The sequence below is a fragment of the Gastrolobium bilobum genome, unplaced genomic scaffold (assembly GCF_033153095.1).
Source record: "Gastrolobium bilobum isolate Gb01-03AN ecotype WA unplaced genomic scaffold, APGP_CSIRO_Gbil_v1 utg1204, whole genome shotgun sequence".
Taxonomy (NCBI): Eukaryota; Viridiplantae; Streptophyta; class Magnoliopsida; order Fabales; family Fabaceae; genus Gastrolobium; species Gastrolobium bilobum.
In genome coordinates, this window is record NW_026895683.1 from 79,277 (window position 1) to 86,189 (window position 6,913).

The 6,913-nt window shown below is 40.1% G+C and overlaps 1 non-coding gene across 1 annotated transcript; it reads right to left on the minus strand.

Moving 5' to 3' along the window:
• Window positions 1-409: 409 nt before the first annotated feature.
• Window positions 410-516, minus strand: LOC133289660 (small nucleolar RNA R71). The gene has a single exon (XR_009748515.1). It is a non-coding gene; the product is annotated as a small nucleolar RNA R71 (small nucleolar RNA).
• Between the last annotated feature and the right edge of the window lie 6,397 nt (window positions 517-6,913).

Consider the following 6,913-nt stretch of genomic DNA (forward strand, 5'->3'; position numbering starts at 1 on the left):
AAACATGGCTGATCACAATAATAACAATGAAGAGGTTCCCCCTGAACAGAACTTCAGAACTTTGGCTGCTCCTTTCAGGAACAGACCAGATAGGGGAGTAATCCTTCCCCCTGTAGCACCAAATTTTGAACTAAAACCTATCATGTTCCACATGATTAGGGAAGCAGGGGTCTTCAATGGACTCCCTGTAGAAGATCCTTACACACACCTCACAACATTCTAAGATATTTGTGATAATTTTAAAGCTGAGGGTGCAACAGAGGAGAGCATGAGAATAAGTTTGTTCCCTCACTCCTTGGGCTTAAAAGCTAAAACATGGATGAAAACTCTCACCCCTGGATCAATCCACACATGGGAAGAACTCTCTAACAAGTTCATAGAGAGGTTTCTCCCAATGTCTCGACAAGCTGATGTTAGAGCTGAAATCTCTAACTTCAGAATGTTTTATGGAGAAAATCTCTATGAAGCATGGGAGAGATACAAGGACATCATAAGAAAATGTCCAAACCATGGGGTAGAGAGTTGGGGAGTGTTACAATCTTTCTATAAGGGACTTGACCATACTTCTCAATCTCACTTAGATTTTGCTGCAGGAGGATATTTCTTTACAGGAACACTTGAATCAGGGTACGAAATCATAGAAGGGACTGCTGAAAGATGTCTCCAATGGCCAATAGACAGAGTGAGCCCAGTGAGGAAGCCAGACATGCTAGAACTGGATAAACAAATAGCCATGGAAGCCCAGCTGGCATCACTCATGAATGAAGTGAAGAACCTGAGAGCTGACCAAGCAGCACCAAGGATGGAAGTCTTACAACTCACAGCAACTGAAACAGAACCATGCTCAGCCTGTGGTGACCTTCATGACTCAACAGACTGCCCATCCACTGCATTGGTGTTTTATGCAGAAAATTTTGGCAATAGGAACTTCACCAGAGACAATCAACAAGCAGGACGAAATACACATTCAAGCCCTGGAGGAACTATCACTAAGGATCAGAACCACAACACCCAATGGAGGCCACCCATTAACCAGAGACCATTCAACAACAACCAGCAGCAGTATCAACAAGGTAGCAGCAGTGGAACGTTTGAACAAAGAAGAAACAACTACGTTCTGTTCCACAAAGATGACCAACGCATCAACACCCTGGAAAATTATGTCAAGGAATATGTCACCAGGAATGATGCAGTGGTCAGAAACATTGAGTCCCATCTGGGGCAGATTGCTGTCAACCTTCAAACCAGAAGACCAGGATCACTACCAGGGGACACTGAGGTCCCCTCAACCATTTCCGAAACCCCTTGAGAGGTAAGTACCATGTCTAGCTAAAGACATTAAACTAAGCGCTGACTGGGAGGCAACCCGGTAGATACATTTGCTCTCTGACAAAGAGAAAAATTTTGGGGTGGTTATCCATAACCACATAGCTCCCAAAAAGGAGGGAACGTCTGATCTCTAAAAAGTCCAAATAAAGTACGTTCCGTTCCAGGAACGTAGTTTTGGGGTGGTCCCTAACCACACAATCCCCAATAAATATATATATATATATATATATATATAATTATATGTTTTGTTACATGTTCATTTAGATTTATTAAATAATAGGTGATAGGTTAGTACGTTCCCTTTTCCTTATTTCGTAGTCACTGTTGCATGTTTACTTATTATTTATTTCAGATTAATTATTTATTTATTAGTTAGGAAAAGAAAAGGAAACGTTCCCTGGGTTAGGTGGCAAGAGTGACTGGGACACCTGTCCCTGCTGAGTCACTTAGAAAGATACGCAGCCATATCTATTTGTATTCATTGCAAATCTTGAAAACGCGTGCAGAAAAAGCAACTGTCTTCTCAACCATTAAGACGACTACACCCTTTCATTTCCCTCTCTCCCACGTCTTGACCTAAACCGTTCCATCTTCTCACACTCATCCCATCAGTTTCTGGTCAGTAACTGCTGACCACTTGTTCTGTAACGTCCCCATTCCACTACCTCTTCAATCTCCCATCTTCAACCGCCACGTCCCAGAAACCTTTCAATTTTCTCCCCCGCTGTCTATTTAAACTCGGTCTCTGATTTCTTCAAGTTCTACTACTTCCATTCAACTCAGAACCCTTTTATCCCTCCTGCATTTGTGCCCTAACTCCCTTTCTGAACAAAATGACTAAGCTTTCATTTGAAGTGACCCCTGTAGCTATAACACCCTCCCTTGTGTGCACCCAAGAGAGTTGTTTGCTAAGCGAAATTAGAGTTCGTTCGTTGTATATTTTAAGCACTGAAAAATCATTTTGATGTTGCTAATTAAACTTATAATTGAAATCAGTTTCCTTATTAAATCAGAGTGTACTTTCAAAATTTCTTAACTTGCTGAAAATATTAATTTCTGGTAGACGTTGTTGTCTTGCAAAATTCGTGTAAAATCCAGTTTTCAAAATTCCATTGTAACGTTTACATAATCTGAATATAGACACGTGGGGCTTCGCGTGCATATAAAATATAAGCGAATCGGAGGTCTGTAGCCCCACTAAATATAACTCGCAAAGTGCTCGCAAGACTGTTTAAAACCAACACTTAAATAAAACGTCAGAAATTATTTTTGCAAAACGTTTATAGAATTTGTTTCCAAAATATTTGCAGATCATAAAAGTCTTAAAACAGTAATAAAATCATGATCCAACAATAATCCAAACTAATCAGCTTAATACAGTCATCCAACAAATAAACAGCAAAAGTCCAGACAGCAGCACATAACAGTAGATATCCATATAATCATGTCTTCATATGCTCTTCCGTCCTCCTGCCATTTTGTAAAAATAGCAGCCCCAAAGGGGTGAGAAAAATCTCAGTAGTGTGGCAACAAAACCAGTAATGCAACAGTACTAACTAAATACAGGATTACCAAGCAGCTGCGTCATCAAGTTAAATCTGACAGATACTAAACTTTATCATATTGCGTATATAACGCCAAATATACTAATCAAGATGCGTATATAACGCCAAATATACTAGTCAAGATGCGTATATAACGCCAAGAGTACGTTTACAGCACCGTCGTGCCCATACTTATCAAGTACAGTGGAGGTCCCTCCTTTAATGGCTCCGCAGAGGGTTCCAACTGTAACCTAATTGGACTGAAGCCAAGTGTCCCATACCCTGGTACCATAGGGATGCCTACATGATGCATGCTCAATCGTATACTTATTTTAATATTTATTTTCAGATGTCAACATGAAACTTATGCATGTATGCTATGACATGGTTCGCACACGAACAAGCAATTAAAAATCATGGAATGTGTATGCATGACTAGATAATAATCAAGATATCATATGTCTCATGGATTTTCCAATATCAGAGTGCTGAATAACCAACAGTTCTCCAAAACAAAGTGTTCAGCAAAGCAAGACCATAAGCAGAATCCAATTATCATATACCAAATTCAGAACCAAGGCACATGATAGCAACGTTCACAATACATGTATTAGCTAGCAGTCACAAGAGGTAATACCGCCAGACACTTACCTCACACGTCACCATTAATTTACCAGGAAACAGCTAAAAATGATCCAAAGTCTCACAAAATATGCGCACCTATAAATATACAAGTGCAATCCAATCAGAATACGTTCTAAACTATTCTCTATAACTTACCAAAGAGTTTCCCAAGCTTTAAGGGTTCATGTACCTATTCGGCCACCCAGGCTATTTTCCCAAAAATATTCTGACTTTAAATTAGGCTTTACCAATGTTTAACATCGAGGATTTCTAATGCTTCCCAACAAGGCTGATTTGGCTTTTATACATAATTTACTCAAGATATAATTCATATGATTTATGCTTCTTTACTAAAAAAAGTGCGCAAGGTAGGGCCTATGAAACATGTCGTCTATTAAATTTAAAGGGAACTAAGTACAATACAAGGCTTATCAAAACAGAAATGGTTTCATCATACGATGGGCTCATGGTATTTATCAGAAAGTTTATTTTAACAAAGCCAAGGGTGTGCGAAGAGGAGCCCAACAACATGCTGTATTTTTAATTCAGAGAAGGCTTGGCTCGTATCAAAATTTTCTAAAACAGAATCGAGTTTTATCTAGACAAATCATTAGAGATGATTATTCCAAAACCCAACAACTTCATAAAGGGTGTGCTACTAGGGAAGTCTTACATATTATCCTCTTTATTTAAATTCTTAACAATTTTCCTATGGTGCGTAGAGGGTCATACAACATGCTATCCTATTTCTTTTTAACGGAAACAGAGGTCAACTAACATGCATAAACGACTTACTACCTATTGTTAGGTGTTACAAGGTTCATTGTGTAATATTACTAAACGTAAAAGAACAGCAAAAGCTTTAACATCCTGCCTACATTATTTAAACACATACTTGTATTGATTTTTTTATAGTTTATTTTCTAGTTCAAAGATATCTTCCAACGATTAAAGGGATAAATTTTCTAAGCATAACTTGCTAGGAAAGGTGCATGCATTAGACGGTCAAGGCTTCTAGCAACACAAAAGGATTTTTCAAGCTTTCCCATCATTCTTTAGGATCGTACAGCAAAGACATAGGAAACAAGAAAATTACTTACGATTCTTGATTCTAAGCACCAAAATTCCCAATCGGCCAAAAGTCTATCCTTCCTTTCCAAAGTTCCAAAGGTCCTAACCCACTCTTACGAAATGAAGAAGCTGATTCAACCAGACAGAACCTTATTCAATCACACAACTATCCATGAGAACTCATTCGGGTAAAGAGAGAAATAAGATGCAAAGAAAATAGCTCACCTTCTTAGGTGAACCTTCGGCTGAACGAGAGGGCAAGGTGGAGATGTTAAATTCGTTTTGTTCCTTGCTCAAGGAGCTCACGGTTCAAGCAAGATGAGGGAAAATGGGATGGAGGATGGTAGCACAACTCGGTTGGTGCTGCATGGTGAGGATCACGATTTAAGGAAGAAGAAGATGAAGGTAGAATAAAATTTTAGAGTTTCCTTTGTACCCTCTCAAATGCACACTTGGTCATGAGAGTGTGAGGGAATAGAAGACGCAAGGTACAATTTTTTCTTATGGAGTCTTATGCTCTTAGGTTTCAGTTTGTTTAGGGGGGAGGAGATGATGAAGTGACTCAATAGTATCCCACAAAGTAATTCTTTTACCTAAGTTTCTGAACATGTAGCGCTAGAATGATGAAAAGATGAGTCTAAAGGCTGATTTAGAAAGCCAACAACAATCAGAAATATCTTGGGCTCCTAGCTCTCATTAAGGGCGCTCAAGAGTGGAAGAGAAGGGTGGAAATTCTGCCCAATAATAACACATGCAAGCTGACTTCCCTATTTACCATTGGCTGCATGTTTTAAAGTTGTATCACTTGGCTGGTCCAACAAGTAATCAGCTACCTTTTGGTACAAATCATGCGCATGAGAGAGGATATGTGGAAGGGCTGGCTATGTTTCTTTTGAGAGGCCTATTCAGAATTTTTCTTTTCTCTTTTTACAAGCCCCATGCGCACATGTGAGGGAAAAAGCAAGGATAAGTTTTCTGCCATGTGGTGATTGTTTCCCAATCAAAGGCTGCCTTGTTGGATTACTTAGGATAGGATGAGGTTGCCTACAAAAATTGGGCTGGACCAAAGACACCTCCTAAAGCCCTAAGGCTTCGGCCTACAAGAATAAGGGATAAAAAATGTACAAGCCCATGAGTGGTACTAACTTAGACACTAACCCATAAAATTATAAACTCCCAAGTCTTTTAATTATTTTTAATTCTTTCTATTTGTTACTACTAAATTATTTCTACATCTTTTAATTAAAGTTTCACATGCTCAAAACAAATCCTCACCTATTATTTATAATTCAAGTAAATTCCCTAGCTCAATATCAATTCCCTACTAATAACCAAATAATTCGAAAGCCAAGCACATATTACATGTGATTCGAATTGTCACACAAGCATTCTTATTGCCCTATAATATTTTATGTATTTTTCCCAATTATGTGGGATGTTACAGTAGCCCACCGAGGCGAAGAGCCAGAGCTCACTGAATCCACCATCTTTCTGTACCCAGAAAGGAACATTTCTTTGCATCAGGACAAAGTGGTTCTGCCTCCATTCGTGAAGGAATCACTGGTCAAACTCAAGTGGCTGCTCTTTGCCACTGAGGACCGCGAGTTAAATCTAGAATGGGTAGGAGAATTCCTATACCAGACAAGGAGGCTGAAGAAAGATGCCCCTGACGTGGTCACAGTAAGGGGAAAACAAGTGTCATTTTCCCCTGCTGATGTCCAAGAAGTACTCCATCTCCCCACCGTTACTAACTGTCCGTACAAGGAGTACTTGGACAGTAGGGAGGAGTACACATTTCAGAAGGATCTGAAGCTAACAGTAGCTTTGGACAATCCCAACTACTATAAAGGGTCCATGTGCAAGGGTAGCATGAGGGACATAGCCAGATTCTGGGCACTTTTTGCCAACTCCAACATTACCCCCACCTCTCATAAAGCCTCTGCTAGCTGGGGACTTCAAGTTCAAATTCACTGCATCATCAAGCACATCCATTTTGATGCAGTAACCCTCATCTACAACAGCTTGAAGAGGGACATCAAGAAGACCAAGGTCTTGTTCCCCTGCTTCATCACCAAGCTCTGCAGGAAAGCTGGTGCAGAGGAACACCCTGATGATAGCATAAGGGTGGCATCCATCATTGATGCGAAGACCTGGAACGGTCTTAGGAGCATCCTCTGCAAAGCCTATCACCCTCTCTGACCAGTAGGAGGAGAGTGAGCCTTTAGCAAAAGGCTGAAGATTGGAAGGAAGTCAGCACCAAAACCAGCTGCAAAGGAGGCGTCCCCAAGCAGCTCAGACTCTACATTTTCTGACATTCCATCCCCACCACCTGCTCACTCTCCACC